Below are 22,312 nucleotides of genomic sequence, written 5' to 3' on the forward strand. Positions count from 1 at the left end.
TGGACCCAGCACGCTGGGGCTCCCACCAGAGCTTCCCACTTCCCAACCTATTTCTCTCCCGGTGTGTAAAAGCCCAGAAGTCACAGCAGAGGGGAGGCACTTGGCTGCAGGCGTGAGGTCGGGCCTGCCGGGATGGCACAGGGAGCAGGGCCTCACGAAGGGACATGTTCCCCTGTCACAGCACGCCATGTGTGCATGTCTTCTGCTGTGTGACCCCAAACTGCAGGCACAGCTGGTTGGCAGGTACGTAAAGGACATAAAGCCTTAACTAAGATGAAAAGAGAAGAGAAAGCAAATAGTTTGAAGCAAAGATGTTTGTTGCATGAGCCTTGGCAGGCCTGGCTCAAAGCCATGCTCGATCAGTCTAAATCCATGCTCTTGCTCCCTAACACTCAGTTACACACGACATGATACAGCCATACCCCACTATTCACAGGGATGTATCTATGACAGGTATGGTGACTGGTGATTTGATGGATACTGAAGCAATTTTACCCATAAGAATTAACGTAAGAGAGGAGGAATGTCATGCAGGTACTTACAGGATACACATAGTTTAAAAACACAGAGACAGGATATTACTACCTAACATCATTGCCATTAACTAGTCCAGTAACACTGCCCCCCAAAAGTAAAATCCTTAATGGCGAAAATGCAAAACAAAGACAAGAGGGATGTGTATCCAACTTCAGGTGCTCCATGCATTTATACAAACATCTGTGTGAAAAGCGGATAAGTATTTTCAGAAATACTTGAAATATTTTACTGTAGAAAACTGCATCTTTATTCTCAGCAGTTGTTTTAACATAAATACCACACTGGGAAAAAAAACCCACAAAAATCACCAAAATATATGGAAAAAAAACAATTACATGGATATCCATGTGTCATCTGTGACTCAAAGAGTTCCATGTTAGCTGTAGTTTGTTGGGCACATTTCAATAGGACTGGGCTGGTCATGGGAGTTTGCAGCAGAAGATAGGCAGTGGGAAGGTGAAAGATGGAAAATAGGGTGATGCAAACAGCCGGCAAAGCAGGGTATCAACTTGATGGATGAACTCTGAAATGACAAGCAGATGAGTGATGGGGATGGGGGGTGCTTTATGAGGAAGGAGGCAGTAGTTGCCAGTACTAGCATAGTCTTATGGGAAAAATTTCAGAGTCTCCAATTGCAATTGCAGGTTGGCTGTTGCCGAGGAGGCAGTCACATCCTCCACCCTACCCTCAACAGCACATCCATGTCCTGGTCCTTAAACTAGTCCCGGCCCTTGTCTGACCCAATGGTGAATTTGTTCAGAGAATTAGTCCCAGAGAAAGTTGGGGGTTCGGTTCCCAGAGCCTGTTCCCCGTGGAGGCAGGCAGTTCAGAGCAAGCTCCCATGATAGTGCTATGTCAAGTGACTGGTGAGGAGGCAAGGTGTAGCATGAGAGTTGCTGAGTAATCTTATCCTGGGATTGTGTGAGGAAATCAATCAGCATGGACTGCTGAGGCCAGGCCACATTTGCTGTGTCTGAATTGAGTGGCCTTGGGAGCCCTTCTGAGCTACACCTCAGCCCATGTCAGGGGGGGCTCCAGCATGAGCCAGCCCCCACTGCCTTCTGCAAATGTCAGTTTTCTCAAAAAGCAAACCATGCCAGCAGGTCAGTAGGAAGCCAGCGCATGCTCCAGCCAGGGCTGTTTGGGATCAGGACCTTGGCTTCACTACATGGGCACCCCCTGCAGCCTCTGGGACCTACCAGTATGTCTGCAGTATGCTTGCAGCAGAGCAGGGGGACACAAAGGAGTCACTGCTTTTGCTTTCGAACCATTCCTATATCTCCCTCTCACTGAAGCTCCACAGAGTTTGTGGTGTCTGTCATGTTGCTCTCAGCCACATAAACATCTGAGCGTTCTCTTTGTAAGGCCAGGAAGGATGGCTATTCAACTTAACGTACTGCACTTCCCTCCTCTCTTCCTCCTCACTATGGCTGGAAAGCTCAGCAATGAGCTTTATCACAGATATTGGCTTTAATATTTCATTGGCATAACTCTCCAAATTGCATTTAGTTTTATTCTCGTGCCACACAAAATAAGACTGAGGTCCAAAAGGTATGAATCATGGCTTGCCATAATAACTACTAAGTATATTCTGCCCCAAAGATGAAAGAATTCTTTACCAGAGACTCTACAACAATAGTTTCTTTTTGTGAAACAAGATAATAGACTGAATAAATGATATCCCTGATAACCGCAGTGATCTTCAGTGTTGTGCTAAGAGGTCCATGATAACTGGAAGGCCTTGTGGTCAATATGCTGGAAGTTTGTGGGCTGGTCACTTCAGTTCTCTGTATTTCAGTTTCTCCATTTGTAAAGTGCAAATAACAATATTTCTATCCTTTAAAGAGCCCTAAAAAGTACTGTGCGTGGGCAATACACGTGAAATCATTATGTTATATTAGGCAATACACACAGAATACAAGCATATCTAACTTAGTCATCTGACATTTTTTTGAATGGGAAGTGTCATGCAGTCTTCTCTGTTTTATTTTCAAGTTTCATGACTCTCCCTTCAGGACATCTACTTCAGCCTGCAGTGCTTCATTTATTAGAATTTTATTGCATGTGGGCAACTTTTTACAATGAAATAGCAAAAAATGGAATGGGAGAATATAATACACCAAGATTAAAAAAACAGTGGGAGGAAATCCACTTAAACATTTACTGTGATGTACAGTATCTCCTTTTCTCCCCCACAGCTCTAGAGGGGGAATCCTGATACTGTTGCCAGACCTGTGTCTCTTGCCAGTTATTCCAAGAACTCATCTGTTTTAGTTCTTCAGCTGTTGTTTAATAAACTATTACATAATGCATTTATGGGGGCTGGTCTTCAGCAGGCCTAAATCAACACAGGGTGTTCATTGATAGTCACTTCTGAGAATCTTATTCCTTGTGTTTAGTATCTGCACTGTTATTAATACTTTGAAAGTCCATTTTATAAAGCAGCTATCCTGAGATGACTGGACTGAAAAAATGAACTCAGCAAATAAGAGAAAAAGCTCTTGCTGAATCTTATAGCTTTCAATATCCCTGAAAAGAGAGATCACTTTAGCATGGCCTGTCATACCACAGATCCAGGGATTTTTGTACTGCTTTGTGATATGAGGATGATAAATTAAGTAATTCCAGTCCTTGACTTCACACGCAAATATATCTGGTGATGCCAAGTCTCTAGTTACTGCATTGATCTTCTAGGCAATTGCCTGAAAAATAACAAAAGAAACAGAACCACGCTGATACTGAAACTGAGCCTTCTTTAAAAAAATTAGACAAAACTGCTTTGACAGTAGGTTGAGCTAACAATGTTAAAAATAAAGAAGTAAATACTCTCTACTTCTTACCTTCTGATCTCACTTTCTGTAAACACTAGAGTTCTGAACTCACATTCAGCCATGGGCAGAAGGCATGTCAGCCATCCAGGATCTGTCAAGAACTGATAAGTCCTGGGCTGGGTTCCACTGAAACCACGTCATGACTTAGTTCTCAGAGGTGGCAAGAAAGAAGATAAAAAGGATGGCTGGTCGGAAATAGCCAGTGGAATGGTTTTCCTCTGAAATATGCTGATTTGATGAAAAGGAACTGTTTCACCAGAAATAAATAACATGAAAATTCATAAATAGCACTGAGTTTGTTTTCTAACTGGGCTGAGAGGATGGCCAGTGGGCGGGAAAGAGCTTAGAGGACTCACAACCCCTTCTTTGAAGATTTCTACATGGTAATTGTGCTTATAGACATTACTAAAGCACTTCAGAGCCCGCGTACTGGATAGAAGAGATGGTGCCCCTATTTATATCATGTATCCACAGAGCAGAACTCATCCATTGTTTTATAAATTCACTGTCTTAAGGCCAAGCTTGGCTTCCATTATGTCACTGTAAATCTGCAGTAATTTCATCAAAATCAAATGGTATTGCTGTTTGCTATAAATCATGAAACTGAAGGGAGTTAGCACTGTAGCTTGCTTCAGCAAAAAAACAGCTGTCAAGAAGCTGCTCTCAACAGCCAGAGTAGCTGGGAGACCTTCATCACCTGCCTTGCACTCCTGTTGCCTCCCCTTCCATTAATGGGCAATATCAACAGAATATAGTGTATGCTAGGATGAAAGGGCTGAGCCTGCACCTCAGGCCAAAGTGGCACGAAAGAAGGTTTTGTGGAGAGCAGATCCCAAAAGGAACTGGCAATTCAGACAGGAAGAACACCAGAGAATGGCTGAGACTCATCAAGCTTTCCGAAAAGCGTACAAGATAATTTAGATGTAGGTTAGCTGCCATGGCAACTATGTACCAAATTACTGCACTTCTGCATCTCTAGAACTCTCAGCAGCCACTTCTGTTTATATGTACTTAAGACTTGAAAAAAATCGATCCGCCTTAAAACTCAAGATGGATTGCAAATGAATTGCAGATACTGTACTTGTTGTAGGCTGCTTGGTTAAAACATTTAGAAAAATAGAGGTAGAAAAAATAACAGGCCTTGAAAATTCTGATTTCACTAGCTGGTTAAAAATAGATAATTTCTTTAACTTTTACAGCAGCCAATTCTGATCCTTGACTTTTTTTGACTTTTTTGCATGTATTTACCAGGTCAACCTGACACCCTTACCTCCAATGCTTATGTAAGAAAGAAATTGGTCCTATCAGCAGCTCTATTTTTTACTGTGAGATACAGCCACGTTACAAAAAGAGTAAGACATTTTCTACTAATCCAGGATTTGGGGGAAATATGGGAAAATTTTGGATTCTTAAAGGCAAACTTTTTATTACAGTGTTATTTTCAATAGAAAGTATGCCATCAAAAAGCATATTACAAAGCACATATATATTATTAGTTACTAAAAATAGTCCATCGTTGAGTGTGAATGAAAATATCCAAATGCATTCCCTTGATAAGCTAAGTATGTATTTGCTTCCCTGGGCAGACATCAGTGTTCTCAAATGGAAAAATGCTTTTATAATAACTTAAATTCCACTTCCAGTTCATATCTGCATAACCCTACTGAACACAATCTTCACAACACCTCTGCGCAGGAAGTCAGTTGACAATAATAAACATTGGACTTCTCTTATATAGTCCATGAAAACTCTTTGGAGTGGAAAGAGATCAGTTTCTGAAATTCCCGTTGAAGCTTGGTGAGCAGCAGTGGTCCTCTCAGTTGTGACCTGCTAGGGGTATGATCCGCTGAAGTCAGTAGGCATCTTTGAATCAGCCACAGCTGTGGTCAGTGCTAAGAGGCAGTTCTCCAGCCCTCCCACAATCACTTGACACTCAGAGTGCCAACTGTGGTATTCAGTAATCGCTGCTTGCATCCACCCAAGCCACTGGGCATACATCTTTATTTGGTTTCCAAGAGCTTCTGCTTAAAGGAATACAGCTTAAGATTTCCTGTGTTTGGAAAAATGAAACCAGTTAAAACTACAATTCTCCATCCCCTGTTTTGTTTTCTCAGCCAAAATTTAAGACAGTAACCCTTAAATACCATTTATGAAACCCACAAATACAAATACTTAGGTTTCCAACATATTCACTACATTCCAAAGAATATTCAGTTAATCTTGAGGTCCTTGCAATGTTGCTTGTACTTGTGGCTCTTTCCTAAAATAACAGTACTGTTGTCATCAGGAGTTATTTATTCAATTTTTCTTGCAGAGTTTTCCCTTTGTTTGGTTATTTTGGCCTGTTATAGTTATCTATCTGGTCACAGCTGCTGTATCTCTTTGATGTTGCCTCCAAGCTACCTGGTAGCCTAGAAGGTCTGTTTACATCTTCATGGCATTTGGGGTTCTGCATGCCCAGGACACTTCTGCAGGCTGTCTGTAAGCTGTTTGTGAGGCAGCCCTGAGAATGGGAGATGGGTGGGAAGCAGAGCACTGCAAGCTTACAGCCAGTAAAGATGTCTCTTTTGGTGTTTTAGACTTAGTGGTTTTAAACTGCTAAGATGTTCTCACATTAAGCAGCAGACTCAGTGCCCCTTGCCTTCCTTCCTTCTGGAAGTTATAAAAGATGTGCTTTCTCCCTTAGTATATGTCCACTTGGGATGAAACTTCCTAATACCCTGGACCAATATGATTGCAATTACTGTCAGTAACTATTCAGTGCCTTTGAGGGTGTGAATTATGTCAAGGTCCAGCACCAAGCTAAAGCAACAGCAATAGACAGCAAGCTTCTAATATGTTGAGGATTAATTCATAACCTCCTTGTGATCTCTTCTGAGTTTTTTTTGTTTGTTTGTTCTGATCCTTTGGTCCTTTGTCTGGGACTTGGTTAGATGCACAATTTGCGACATTGGTTCTCCAGTCATACACTTTTCAATAGTTTCACTTTCCTTTGTGGCCTTAGGTTACATCTATTCTCTCACACAGTTCATTTTACATCAGGATATAAGAGCAGCTGTATTAGGTCATGCCAAAGGTTCATAAAGCTTCACATCTTCTCTCAACAGTGGCAAGTAGTGGACAACTAAGGTTAGAAGAAGAATGAGAAACAGGGTGAGTACAGAGGGCCCCTTCCCCTTCTATATCTTCCAGTTTCTGGTAACCAGCAGTTCATTTTTTTGAGCCAAGGGGCACACCCTGTCCCTGGTCTGAGCATTAAGCTGATGTTTTTATATTAACATTCACAGTGATTACAAGATCTTTTTCTTGAGTGACAACTGCTCACTTAGAACTGGCTGCATTTGTTAGGGTTGAATTTTTCCCACACGCACTATTTTGTATTTATCAACATTGAATTTTCTCTGCCATTTTCCTACTAAGTCATTTGATAATCCCTCCGCAAGCAAGATCCCTCTGCTCCCAGTCAGCTTTTGGGTTTGACTGTTGGAAGCAACTTTGTATCATCACCCATCCTGGCTATCCACCATCTTTTCCAGCCCATTTGTGAATATGTTGAACAGTGCATATGTCGGACAGTGCAGGGACCAGCACACTCCCCCTCCCCTGCTTCCACTTGCAGCTTCCTTCAATTGTGAAAACTGATCAGTCACTCCCAGCTTTGTTTTTCATCTTCTAGCTAGTTACTAATTCTCAAAAGAACCTTCCTTTAACCTAAGGCTTTTTTAATGAGCCTTTGGGGGTGTGGGGAATCCTGTCAAAAGCTTTCTGAAAATCACCATCATCCAAATGCTGGGGGAAATTGGAATGGGAAGAAAGATGGGGAGCAAGTAGTTGTGAAGAAGTTTGTCTCTGAGCCCAAAAAGTTTTTAGTCTTCTTGATATCTAAGCTTCCCCTTGACCTGAGAAAATTGTGCAGTCTGTCAGACCACTGCATGTGAAAAAGCAGTGTATTTCCACTAATTCCACCTGGCAATGCTGATGACACTAGTTGACTATCCCACCTATCAGTATATTTGTTTTGTCTCATTATCTTATACCTTTGAACCTGATTCTGAAAGTAAAAATCCTTCTGTCCCTTCATTGTGAACAACTGTACTTTTATTAGAAAGAGTCAAACGCATTTAGAGTGAACGCAAGAATAGTCAAACTCTAGTTACACTGAAGCTGAATGGAGTTAAGGCAGATTCCCATTTAAGTCAATGCAGTCACAGTCAGGATGTGTATTTTAATGCTTAACAGGGACGGCTTATGCTGCCAGTGAAGTCAATGAAGTCTTGTCACTGATTTCAGTAGGAACAGGAACGCCATTTGTCGTAAAAGAATCACTTGACCTCATCTTCTTGTAAATAAAGAAAAGACATTTCAAGAAATTTCACCATGTCTTTTTTCTTTTTATTATTATTTCACCTGCTTTGATGGTTACTTTATTTGTCATCTGGCAGAAAATGAAACTCATTTTAATCTCTTTTAATAGTCGAATAGAGCTATAAGCATATAGATGGGCTTGTATTTAGGAGTGGTGCCAACACTGAGTAATTTTAATATATTATATAGTTGATAATATCTGACCAAATATTCTAGAATAAGTCACTATAGAAATGAAGGTAGGTTTCCTGTGTGGCTTACAATATCATACTAAAATACAAAAGAAACCTGACTAGGTTTCAGTTATGAAATAATAGATACTGAGCCATTTTCAGATTTGCTCCATATTGCTAAAGTGTTTAACAGGTGTGTTTCACAAACTTTGTGAAACAAAAGCTCAGCTGAAAGCAAATCAACATTAGGAAGCAAAACCAGTGCTGAGTGATAGTGCTTAAAAACTGAGAAACAAGAGTGGTTTTAAACAGCAACTGAAAAGATGCTTTGATGTTTTTTAAAGCAGTCCCTTGTACTCTAAAAACAGGCTACAGTTTTCTGCAGTTACGTACAAGACATTGCATCTTATTTTGGTGTTAGTTCTGTGCTTTGGGTTATATCTATCAAATAATAACTTTTTTCTTATAATATGAGCATGTCAGCACGTTTTGAAGTTTAGGAAAAAACATTCATGAGCCTAACTGTTAAAAACTTATTTTTCCCCAGAGCAGTATCTTGTGTATACAAATGGGGGAAAATGTCAATGAACTTAAAAGGCTCATATCTTCCCATGACCAAAATTTATTGTCCATTTATGTGAAAAGTAAAACATGAATGCAAGAGTAAATGCAAGAATAGGCAAAAAAAAAATGTTTTCTGAATTCAAATTATATTTGTAAGACAAGATTTTAAGTAGATCTCTGCTCAGAAAATACCCTTCACTTGCACTGCAAGCTGATCTCATTGCACCTCTGAGTGGAATGACAAGCTGCCTGTCTCTCAAACAGGACAAGGCTCAGCTGTAACACAGGCAGAAGTATTTGGGTCAAAGACTAGTATCAGAGGCAAAGGTGGATAACATGACCTGTGGGGAAATTAAGAAAATCTTAAGAATTCTGGTTGATTTTAGGCAAGTCACTAAATGCCTTGAATTAATTTTGATTCACTGAAGGCAAATCACTTAATGCCTTAAAGTATACAGCTGCCTTTTGACAGCAGGGCTTGTATTGTGTAGCTCTTCTACATGACTTAGGAAGATAAGACAGGAACAATGAAGAGGTATTAACATGAATAATTTTCCATGCAAATTGGAAGCACCAAAGAACAATAGGATGGCTGTAGCTTAATGGCACCAGGTTGTCTGCAGGGCTGGGCATAAAATATCACAGTAGTAAAGAAAGAACAAAGACAAAAGCTGCTCAAAGAAAGTTGTTTTCAGAAAAGAGCTGGGGCAGATGGACCACAGGATCGCTTTTCCTGGAAATGGTTGCACAGATTCTGTGCCCAGAAAACATGCCAGAAAAGCCAGACCTAAAACAATGACTGCAGATTTTCCAGATCTAAAGAATTTCATGAACCCCATACGTGAATCTAAACACCTTCACCAGAGGAGCAACCACATCCTGGAGTCAGTAGGATTATGACAGATGTATTTGCAGAAAGCTAGCATCTATATTAATCAAATACATTAGCCCCTCAAATATAGGAAACGGAGAAGTAACATAAAGTGACAAGCATATTAACATTTCCACGTGTTGCTTTCTGTCTTGTCTTTTCTCAAAGAAGGGTCTGCAGTGGAAAAGATGTAGGAAGGAGGAGAGCTAATGGAAGTTGCACATATTGAGATACACATCCCCTGTGGTGGGTGGCTCATGTTGCTATTCTCTCAAGACACACTTCTGCTTTGTGGTGTTGCTATGAATCACACCTGAGCAGCAGAGCTGGTGCTAGTCTAGGTGACAATAGCTTACGGTGCTGGAAATATCAATCTGAAGAAACTTAAGGAAAAAAAAGATTCACATAGCAAACAAAGAGATAGCAGCTGTTCTACTGCCTATTCTGTCCTCCCCTTCCATAGCCCCCTCCAGTTATACATAACTGACACCCATAGGAGTGATCATACAGAAGAGAAGAATTTCCATTTGATGTTTTGGTGGACAATCTATGTAGTAAACGATGCTCTCTGAAACATGCAGGTCTCTTTTGGTTTATTCATTCTGACAGTAGGGATTATTTTAGAACACGAACAACAGGAAATAATATATTCTGAAGTTCTGCAGGAAACAAAACAAAACAAAGCATTGACTCTCAAGGAATATGAACTATAACATTCTGTTCATGCTGCAAATTCAGTGCATCTCTGCCTTTAAAAGAACTTTGAAATAGACCTTTGGTAAAAGGGCTTGCATTTCCTGAGTCAAATCAAACATCTGTATATCTGCCTTCAGAAACTCCCAAATAAACATACTTCATGTTCTATTAGAAACCAAAGGGTGACAGTCAGCTCTGGTGCATCAAGTGCACACCACTGAAATTAATAGAGCCATATCCTTTGCCCCTAAGTCTGAAAGTTTCCCAACAAGTTTCTGTCACAGAAGTCACCCAAATCATTCTGGTATTGCAAAAGGAAGGAAGGAAGAAGTGAATCCCCCAGATTAAGTCTGCTGTATATTGATGTTTGGGATGTCTACATTGCTGCTGCTGCTATGAGCTACTCTGGGGTTACATAGAGGATTTCTGTCCCTCGGCTAGTCAGCTAGTGTCACCCCTCTGAAGTCTGGCACTTTCAACACATACTTGATTCTCTACTGAAAATTTTTATACTAAACCTTAAAACCAAGAAGTTGGTTTCCTCTACTGGTGTGGCAAAGCCAGAATGAGGAAGGAAATACAGATATCTGTTCTTTATTCTGTTGCAATAATGAATCATTACTCAATCCAGCAGTCAAAGCGCAGGTTTTCTGCATATGTGGAAGCAGGATTACCCTGTTTCTCCAGTACATATTTATACAACTCCCCATTTATCCTTCCCTTTAATCTTTGTTCTTCACTCATCTCACTATTCTTCCCAGTCTCCCAATCCCCTTTTTGCTTCCCATTCACAGCTCCAAGCCTTACTATCTTTCATTCTCTAGAGACCAAATTGCAGAAGAACAGAACAAATGCCAGTGGGTAAATGGCAGGTGGGATAAACACTAATCACAACTGAATGCTCTGTTTCCCTTTATATGCAAGTCTGACTTTTACCTTAATTTCTCCTTTCCAAGAATCTGGGTTGCAGCCACTGTTCAACACTGAGAATGGAAGCAGTCATACAGAGAAGCTTCATTTTGGACCTTCGTTGAGGGAATGGCTGACATTTTTCTAGCTAAACTGGTTTCCAGTATAAAAGTAATTTGGCCTTTAAGTAAACCAAAGTAAACCAAAGTACCTGCTTTCCAAACCAAGTTATGGGAAGGAGCAGCATGAAGAGAAATAAGAACAGAGATTGTTAAATCTTTAATGCTTTTACCACAAAATTCACCATTTTCCATGAAAATATATTATTTAAAATTCATCTAAATTTTCTATGCGGAAAGCGTATCTCAAGTGAGTAAGAAAGTTCTTTCCAAACTACCTGTTTTTCTGGAAGCTTTAAAGCTTGAGAATGATTTCCAGATATGTCTCCCCCAACATGAGTGTGGAACAAGCTGCTGTAGCAATCTTCAGATTGGAAAAGAGATGGCTGAAGAAGAAAGCATTTAGAGATCTATTAAATTATGTCCCATAGGGAAAATGAACAGATAATGGCTGTTCCTTGTCTCTTTCAATTCAAGGATTAAGGGGCATCAAATAAAACTACTAGACAGCAGGTTCAGACAAAAAGAAGCGATCCTTTATACATTGAACTGAGCGGAACTCCTTGCTGCAAAAGGCTGTGTGTACTAATGTTCTGTATGGGCTCAGAAAACAACTGGAAAAATCTGTGAATGAAAAATTCACAAAGGCTTACTGAATAGAAAAGCCTTTGGCACTGGAAGTCTCTGAGCTATGAACTGCTGAAGGCCAGGAGATTATTCTGGAAAAGTTTCACTGTATGCTTACCTTACCTTTATATTCCCTCCTAGGCATCTGCTGTTTGCTGCCATTGCAGAAGGGCTGAAAAGACCTTTAGTCTGACTTGGCACAACTGTTCTCATGTTCTTCAATTTTGACTCAAAATAAGGATCTTTTATATACAGTAGTATCTACTGCTCATTGAGCTTACCAAAGGTCCTGTTCAGCTTTATGAATTCGGGCAGACTTAACATTTCAAGGGCAGTTCTATTCTGTAAAGTACTGAGGCTTCACATTTTTCAACTTCAGTATTTCCCAACTTAAACGTGCCCATTTTCACATAGAATGTCTGAGAGTTTCAATCCAGTCTGATCTCTAGAGCTCAAGACTGCTTCCTCCCTTCTTGAAGTTTTTCTGCAGCAAATCATATTATGTCCCTTAATCACAGAATCACAGAATCACAGAATGGTTGAGGTTGGAAGGGACCTCTAGAGATCATCTAGTCCAACCCCCCTGCTCAAACAGGGTCACCTAAAGCATGTTGCCCAGGACCCTGTCCAGCTGCCTTTTAAATATCTCCAAGGATAGAGACTCCACAACCCCTCTGGGCAACCTGTGCCAGTGCTCTGTCACCCTCACGGTAAAGAAGCTTTTCCTCATGTTCAGATGGAACTTGCTGTGTTTCACTTTGTGCCCGCTGCCTTTTGCCCCTTTTGCTGGGCACCACTGAAAAGAGTCTGGCTCCATCCTCTCGACACCCTCCCTTCAGATATTTATACCCATTGATAAGATCCCCTCTCAGTCTTCTCTTCCCCAGGCGGAACAGCCCTAGCTCTCTCAGCCTTTCCTCATATGAGAGAGGCTCTAATCCCTTCATCATCTGAGTAGCCCTTTGCTGGACTCACTCCAGTAGCTCCATATCTCTCTTGTATTGGGGAGCCCAGAGCTGGACACAGTACTCCAGATGTGGCCTCACCAGGGCTGAACAGAGGGGGAGGACCACCTCCCTTGACCTGCTGGCAACACTCTTCCTAATGCAGCCCAGGATACCATTGGCCTTCTTGGCCACAAGGGCACATTGCTGGCTCATGGTCTGCTTGTTGTCCACCAGGACTCCTAGGTCCTTCTCTGCAGATCTGCTTTCCAGCAATCAGCCCCCAACCTGTAGTCGTACCTGGGTTTATTACTCCCTGGGTGCAGGACTCTGCGCTTTGCTTTATTGAACTTCATGAGGTTCCTCTCTGCCCAGCTCTCCAGCCTGTTGAGGTCCCTCTGAAAGGCAGCACAGCCCTCTGGTGTATCGGCCACTCCTCCCAGTTTGGTATCGTCAGCAAACTTGCTGAGGGTGCACTCTGTCCCTTCATCCAGGCCACTGATGGAGAAGTTGAACAATATTGGACCCACTATTGACCCCTGAGGGTCACTGCTATCTACAGGCCTCCAACTAGACTTTGCGCCACTGATCACAACCCTCTGAGTTTTGCCATTCATCCAGCTTTCAATCCACCTCACTGTTTACTCATCTAGCCTGCACTTCCTGAGCTTGCCTATGAGGATGGATATTTTTTATGCAGACTCACCGCTTCCAGGGTGGCTGGAATATAACGCCACAAGATAGAATTGAATCAAGTACTGTCCCTTTTAGTCAGTCATGACTATAGGATGAGCAGAGATAAAATCAGGAAAAAAACCATCTCTGGTCACCAATTCAAGTGATAATCTTAGCTGTCCCTACAGACTGCTTCTCAGAAGATGGCATTCTTCCATGGTGACTTTTCAGAATAGAACCACATTTAAACTGGCATTTGGCTCTTCTTGGCTTTAGACACAGATCTTTTCTTAGGGTGCAGTGAAGTTTCACTGACCCTATCAAGATGTTAGTTTGGTGATTGACCAAAGAGAAGATTGCTATCTCAACAAAAATGCAAAAGAAGAAATGGTGGCAATTATGTGGACAGCAGCAAAGTCAAAAGAACTATGCTTCTGGAAAATGAAGACAAGTCTTGAAGTTACCTCTAGATTTAGAAAGAGGAAAACTGGCCAGTTCCTGAGACCAGGTGCACACCTTAGCTGCATCCCAACACCAGTTTGGCTAGAGTTTGACCTCAAAACATGCCTATTTCTATGCCATTCACACCACAGAAGGGAAACCTAGATGCACAGACCTGAGAGGAGTCACACCACACGCCAGTAGATAATTTAGAAGCTGCATAAAGTGCAAGTGACTGCCCAAGACCTGAAATGTACTGCTTTGATTATAAATTTTATTTAACAGCTGAATAAATGTCCTGTTTGCTGCTTAGCTGGAAACCTGCTACATGCTTTGCGTGCTTGTTGTGTGCTTGTGACATTCAGGTTATTGTTTCATTATTTTGTGGCCCCCTGAGACATCCTTTGATAATAAGGTAGTTCTGCCTTGCCCCAGGCAGGGTGTTACTCTTCTGTGTGTGGCATAGATGTGAGAAAACTGAACTGGTCTGGCACTTACTTAAGTACACGGCATTACTAGATTGTAAGATGTAACCCCCAATCTCAAATATTATTTCTTATTCATTTTTTCCATCACAGTCTATATTCTGAATAGTTTCAATTGTCATCTAGGGCTAGAATTTTCAAAACCTCAAAGTGTCAGCCTAACTCTGCTTCCACCAAAATCAGCAGCATTGTTATTTACTTTGGTTTTGGGTGATAGTTGTGCACTATGACAAATTTCATTTTGTATTTTGAAAGCCAAAAACATCCTCCAAACAGAAGACACTCTGTTTAAGGCATTCAGGCTAAATTAAATCCATGCTTTGAATTTTGGCTGTAGTTCCTCAGGATGTCTTAGACATCAGGAGAGGTGTCTGACCATGAACATTTCACACAGATGAGGACAGAAAGCTGGGTTTGAAATACGGGTAGGTTAGCCATTGAAAGAAATAACATTTGCAGAATCATGTAAGAATTAACTGTCTGTCTAAACAATGTAATTAATACCTAAATTCTCTTATCCCTAGAGGTCACAGGCGCTTCTTAGCCAAGTCTCGTCTCTTTCTGTACCATACTTCAAATGGTTATACAAAACTGCTTTTAACCTGCCACTCTTGAAACCTAATTCAGTGTAAACTTCTGGCACTTAATCCTAAAGCTACAATGATCCTTTTAAAATTAAATGATTGCACCATTCTCCAACATCCAACGAAGTCCTATAGAGTTTCATGCCAGGTCACAAGGGAAATGGTTAAGCACTGGAACAGGCACCCAGAAAGATTGTTGAATCTCCATCCTTGGGTAACCAAAACCAATGGGCCATGGCCCTGAGCAACCTGATCTAACTTTGACTTTGGCCATGGTTGGAGCAGGAGCTGGTATAAATGTCGAGAGGCCCCTCTCAACCTAAATTATTCTCTGATTCTACGATTCTACTTCTTTATGCTTTATATCACTTACTGCTTGAGGGATCTTGTAGAAAAACACAGCTATAGTAGCTCAGCCCTGTTAGCCTCAGCCTCTCACAAGCCTATTTCTTCCCTGGACCTTTCCTCTGCCATCCTAATGAATATCCTTTTTCTGTATTTCCTCATGGTGTCTAGGCATCAGCTTTAAAGACAACACAGACAGAACTTTAAGCCTTTCTCCCTAAACTCTTCTTCACAATCACAGTTATCAAAACAGCACAAACATCTTCAGCTGAGTCTCACCAGTATGTGCCATCTTTTACTTACCCAGCTCTGTAAACCTACATATTTAAACTGTACCTAAACCTTGCAATTTCTTTCTACATCAGATCTCTAAGACTCATCCTTTCCTTTCAAACATCAGAGATCCAAGTTAGAGATCCAGAGATCTGAGTTTTAAATGTGGTATTACCTCTACTTCTATATCTCAATTTCTGTGATTTTTCCTGCAGTCTTTGATGATTCATTTAAGATATGCTAGGGTATTGCAGATTTTTGCTTTCCACTATTTTTCCTTTTGCTAGAAGAATAGATCACCTCAGCTAATTAAAAAAAAATTCTTTAAGCTAAAAATGAAGATTAATTCCATGATCTTAGCTCTCTTTCTACTTCTCATATCCTATCTTTTTTAATGGAAGAAAAGAAGAGTGGTAGCAAAGATACTAGATCTGAGATTCAGAAAACCTAGGATTATTTCCTGGATTTGGGTAGGTCTACACTGCAGAGCTTCATATGAATTTGTCAGGAGATAACAATATGGAAGCTGGGGCAGGTGAAGACTTTAAAAAGTGTAATTTACATTGTGAAAGCAGGATTCTTTATTTAAAACTATCTTAGGTATCTATTTACCATATTGCTGTCTAAAGGGTAAACATATCCAAAGGCTATGCTAAAAATTGTACCTCAGGAAAATTGGCATAACACTATTTCCTCACTCTTACCCTTCTTCTTATGCTTATACTGATCTTAAAATCTTTGTAGACAAGAGTATATTTTATTGTATATTTGTAAAGCATCCAGTCTTCTGAACGAGTGTAGTTTCTAAAGCAAAAACTAAGAAATATACCAACAGGTTTTACTGACTGATCTTTTAAAAGTGCAGCCTTTTAAAAATTGCATCTTTTGTTATGCTGCAGCCTTTCAGAAGAGATTCCTAGTTTCTAATAAAACCAATGAGCTTAACTTTTGTCATATACTCTTGGTCCTGTAAGTAAGGCTAGGAAATGCAGCTGAAACTAAAATCTTCCATATAGTTTCTGTTTTCTGTGAATATTCTTGAATATCAGGTGACATATGTGGGTGGGGGAAATTCAAGAGTGGCCTTAACCAAATCTCAGCTTTTGCTGGAACTTCCCAAAGCCTTTCTCACCCTTTGCTCCAGACTGAAATATTTTGATAGTTTTGGGTGCATTCCAGTTAGAACTTAAAACATTTGGTTTTGGTTGTTGATTTGCAATGTTCCAAGTACTTCCAAGTTTCATTTCATCATTCAGATCTATCCATATACTCCTCAGTCCTGAAGTTGGCTCCAAAATGATACCTCTATATCTGAGAATACAAACCATACTCAAACAAATCTTCTGGTGATTTCCAAAGCACTTTAATCTGAATAAGGAATAAAAAAATAGATCTTCTACCATGAGTGATGGAGATGAAATATACCGGACTGAAGCAGAGGGAACCCATACTCACCCATACTAACCCAGACTGGAGCAGCTTCTTGATACCATTTTAGAAAGATAAGATGAATGATAGCTTCACTATGTTTCTGTGTAGAAAGATAACTCATTCCAGTAATAGTCAACAGAAGAACTTTCTAATGTAAGAGGGTAGGTTCATAAAATGAGAGCTCGAGAGTGAAAAAATGCCGAATAAAGTAAACTCTTTTAACAGTCTTTCTCAGATGAAAACATTAATCTTCACAATAAGAAAAGGAAAATTTAAACTTTAGAGCTACATTTCATTCTCAACAAGTGAGAAAGAAGATATTTGTTGAAAGAGGTTGATTTCACTGGAAAAAGCCCAGCAGGCAAAAAGTGTTAAGATGCGTCTTTACAGCTGTCTAGTGTCTAACAGAATAGGTCTTCTGTCTGGTTGAGAACTGCAAGGATGTTTCAGAATATGTGTTAAATCATACCAGAAGCCATCAATTTCTTTCAATTTATAGCTTGAAATAGCTAAATATGCTGTGATTTTCTTCCTCACTTTAGTTTGCTTTCAGTTGCTCATCCCTTAAGCTTTCTTACCTTTTTCACTTCACAAGTAGATGTTTATCTGCTCTCCTCCTTTAACATCTCCTCTTGCTTCCATGATACTTCCCTATTCTGTCTCCTGGTCTATTTTGTACCTCCTTGCATCACTCCCTATCTCTTTTTCTTAAGCTTTCTTTCCTCTGGCTGTTTCTCCTCCCAGCACAAATTAGTTTTGATTATCTTCCATCTTTAAGAAAGTCTACTATTTCTACAGCTTTTCTACCTCTCATCTTTGTTGGAATAAGATTCATTAGGAAGCCGGTAAAGATAATTTTTATTAATAAGGCAAAAGGCCTAAAATTATTGCCAATACTTACACACAAGAAGTTGATACAAACATTAGAAGCAAATTTGTCTCTTTAAAATCAGTACACTGTTGACATAGTTCTTCATTTTCATATTAAAATGTATTTTCCTGAATTCTGTCAGTTATTTCTAGTTGTTATTTTCCAATGTCTTATGTTAACTTTCTTCCTTTTTCACTATATATCTTTATTAGTTTGGGTTCGTATCAGCTAGTTTGCATTGCACGGGTGGGTTTTCTGATTTGTTTTGTTTTGTTTTTTATCAAACCAGCTACTCCATTTTTTATCTTCCATGTATTCTCACTTCTTTTGACTAATTCTTTTCCACCAGTCCTCTCCCTTAGCTAGCTACAGCTGTTTTCTGCAGCTGTGATACCTGGTACACGGAAGAGTTCCTTTTCTTTTAGAAATATCTAGAAATGTGATCTGCTTGGCAAATAGACTTAACTCATGATTTCAGACACTCTAAGTTTGTTGAACATGGCACCTGTAAGCACTATCTTGAGGTCTGTTTGCTTTTTTATTATATCTTAGGCCTCCTCCAGTCCAGTTCCTGGCAATTGAATTCAACTAAACTATTTTTCATCACCATCTCTCAAGACCTCTGCTTAACCCACACTTAGAATTCTAGCACTGCAGTCTTCCCACTTTTGGTCTGCCAGTTGTTCTTCACACAGCTACTATGCATTCCTGAAAATGTGACCTCCTTTGCCTTCAGGGTCTCTATTCTCTCCTAATTCTCCTCCATCCTCTCTAACAGTTCATTTAAGAGAATGTGGAGGTCATCTTCATTCCACTCCAGCACTCTGGGCAGGAGAGGAGATGCTTCAAACCAAACCCTGTTTTTGGTTCCCATCCCTTCTTCTGTCCCTTTTCTCTAAATAATCACTTCCCCAGTTCACTTACAAACTTCATTCTCATAGCTTACAAATTCACGTTTCCACTCTAGGCATGAATCACTTTGGCTACGCTAACAACTCAGCCTGTCTTTCTGACAACTCACTGTAGATGTGCAATCATCAGTGTAAGCTTAATACCGTTAATCATTCTCCCCCAGTAATTCCCCACCTACCCCTTTTTTCTGTTACAATGGAAACATCACCATCCTGCCAATCATTTAGGTCCATGAAACACAGCATCATGTTCAATTTGGATTTCTGTCTTGATCCTCATGGTAGGCTAAAACTAGATCGTGCAAATACTTTCTGAATAGCATCCTTAAACATAACAATTCTCAGTTCATCCAGCTACCATTTTGATTTGTTTCTCATCATCTATCATCTCAACACCTGCAAGAATCTTCTTCTTCTGGCTTTGGCAACGCAGTCGAGTTACATGCAGATGTTTCAGCAAAGATGACCTGTCAACCTTGATATTTTGATTTAATCTCCTTTCTTAAGGCATGTCTCCTCTTATTCTTGCTTTTCTATCATACCAAACATAAACCTACTAGTCGTCTCCTGTAGGACTGTCACAGTCTAGCCCTAGTCTCGTTTGTTATTGAAATGTTGAATATTAGAGGGACTCTCCAAATAACCTGTGATACAGCCACTTGTTACATTTTGAGAAATACACCTTTGTATTTTCTTCTATGCTACTTTTCACGCTTAGGAAGAGTGCCTGGCAAATAGCACAAACACCAGTTTGTTGTGTTCCTTCACATGTCCCCTTGAAAGCTCCTTTGTTGTGAGTCCTACAAAAAATTATGCTATAGTGAGATCACTTCAAGTACTCTCTTCATCACCAGACTGTGTTCCTCTGTAATTTTTTTGATTTTTGACTTACTTATTATAAACTCTAAGAGGAGAGTACCACCTTAGCAGCAATGGGTTTGCAGTACCTGAGTAAAAATTCTAAGTTGTATACAAATACATCCAAACGAATAAACAAATGAATACATAATAGCTATGTTATCCTTGTATTAATACTATGGCACTCTTCAGTGCTCCTAAACACTATGATACTTAGGTAGATTAAACATTTTCCAAATAAGATTTTCTTCTGAAATATTCTGGCTGAGGTTTGTAAACCTTACATAATTCAAATGATTGTGTGCCAAGTTATATACTTTGATCATTCACATTTACTACGATCATTTTCATTTAGCAGATTAGATCTATCAAGGGCTCTAAGAGAGCCACCACAGCCATGTAAAATAAGTATACTGTAAAGAATCCAGTACAATGGCAAAATGTTGTACAAAATCTAGTACGAACAAGGATCAGTTTCATTCTAATTTCTAGGCACATACCACAGAACATAGATTTTCAGTCTGGACACCCTGGGAAACCAATGAGCAATAAATAAACAAATACAGTACAAATACAGAACTCTGCTGAGCTCCTTAACATTTCATTTCTATCTGAGCAGATTTTATAAGAAGACTTTTTTTATAATTCAACAGCCAGTGCGTTGCAAGTCATGCAGTTAGAGATACGTCTGCATGCGCCACTACTGGAATAGGTATCAGTGCCAGGTGAGGTGATTATGCTGTTGCATGACTGAAAAAAACACTCTTTCTACATATAGAGATTTATTTAACCAGTGCAGATTCTTGGGCTATAGATAACATTTTATAACAGATTCAAGGGAATGAACAGCTACAGAGGAATATCCTAAAATTGTTAGAAAATAAAAATGTGAATTGGCAACCAAAGAACATCTATAAATATATCATGTAATCACTTACTATACAAAGACATTTAAAAACTTCAGGAAAAGGTTGCAATGATAGAAATAGCTTAAGAAATACAAATTCTACATATTATATAGACTTCTTAAGAAGAAAAAGTAATTTGACTTTTAATTTTTTTTCTGAATTTAAATGAATGAGTTAACTCTCATTACATGTTATGTGGCTTAATGTAACACTATACTCTGCTGAGTGACATAGCTGATTTATTTAAGCAGATGCCAAGATAAGTAAAATAACAGAAACCTGTGATTTTCACCTTTCAAGGAAGTTGTTATGAGACCCAAAATTGATCCACTTTTTTGATGAGATTTGAAATATCTCTTAATACATTTTCTATTGTTATATGTCTTACAGTTGTCATAAGATGGGATAAAAACAGCACTGTACTCTTTCTAGCTCTTCATCCATAGTAAGATCAAACAACTAACACTGTGTTACACATCATTCAACTAGAAAATGAGAATCTGGTCTAGAGACCCTCTGAAAGAAATAAAAAACCTTCCATTGGTTTAGATAGATTCAAAACAGAGGTTCAAAAGGAGTTATTCCTTTTCCTGAGTTGTTCCTACACAACAAACTACCTAAATTGATGCAAATAAATTATCATTCTAAACACAGTGTAGGATGATGTCCACAGTTAACCTGACCTGGTGATATGATCAATGGCATAATGCCAATAACCAAAACTGGATCTGAAAATAAATACTGAAAGAATGAGTTGAATTTCTAAACATATATATGTAAGCAGCTGAGCTATACAACCTGCTTCCTACTGAAACGTCCCTGCCCATGTATGCACATACATGTGGATATATTCCCTACACACCCCGCTACCATCTCATGACAAAATGTGGTTGATAAAACCTCTATATCCCAGCTGGTGAACCTGAGTTAACTGTGCAGGGTTTTTTTCTTTTAATTATGCAATCATCAGAGACCTCCTCTATTCTTTTTTCCTTATGGCTAAATCCTGACATATTTACTCAGCTTTCCCCTAGTACTCTATCAGGAAAAAGTCCCATCACTTTCTGCAACTTGCTTTCCATAGCTTTCCAAACTCGCTTTTTCCAGGGAGAGGAATCAAGGTGGCCAGGTTGTTTTATCATGAAACAACTACTAGGCTTAGCTCTCAAGACTACACGTCTTCCAAGATCTATATATGTCTACTGGCATGGAGGTTGTCTACACATATGCTTTAGTTTCTATCAAGCAATTTCTAGGCCCTTCACAGTCCTCTCTCCTTTTGTCCAGCTGTCTGGGACTCCCCCAACTGCGGCTGAACCTGGATTTCCCCCAAAAGGGGAAGTTCCCCAGAGCAGACAGGACTCACAGAGAAATGAATGCAAGCCTCCAGTTACACTGAGCTTTGAACAAATTCCCCAAGGGACTAACGGAGGGACAATGAATTTTTTCCCTTGAACTACCTACTCTCTGAACCTTGTGCCCACACTACAAAAAAAAAAAAAAAAAAAAAAGCAGGCAAACCATTGGAAACTATGTACAAGAATCATGATATTCTATCAGAGGATACCTAGGCAGAAGTGGAAGCAGGGAAAAAGAGTTACTGTGCATGCTGAAAGGAGATTTCTTCAAAATACTGGTTTGGGGCAAACAGTCTGGGCCTCTGGGAGCTTGAGCTCAATAAAGCGTGAGGAGGATCTGAGGACCACATTCTGTTCTATCACACTTAAGAAACGGAGAAAATAGCTAAAACTCTGAGAAAGCTGGAAGAACAAAAGTTGTCCGAGATAACGATTTTCAGATCCAGCCGAGAATGGCTCTGGAGGAGGTGGTTCAGAACAGAAGGGAAAGATAGGCCAGTCCCAGTGACCTTGGAAGCAGTTTGGCTGTGTCTGCA

At 39.8% G+C, this 22,312-nt stretch overlaps 1 long non-coding RNA gene across 1 annotated transcript; it reads right to left on the reverse strand.

Moving 5' to 3' along the window:
- Positions 1-760: 760 nt before the first annotated feature.
- Positions 761-3,578, reverse strand: LOC106482608 (uncharacterized). Its single transcript, XR_001292201.2, has 2 exons — positions 3,378-3,578; positions 761-1,060 (listed from the first exon to the last, which is right to left on the reverse strand). It is a non-coding gene; the product is annotated as an uncharacterized lncRNA (long non-coding RNA).
- Positions 3,579-22,312: the final 18,734 nt, after the last annotated feature.

The sequence above is a fragment of the Apteryx mantelli genome, chromosome 2 (assembly GCF_036417845.1).
Source record: "Apteryx mantelli isolate bAptMan1 chromosome 2, bAptMan1.hap1, whole genome shotgun sequence".
Lineage (NCBI taxonomy): Eukaryota > Metazoa > Chordata > Aves > Apterygiformes > Apterygidae > Apteryx > Apteryx mantelli.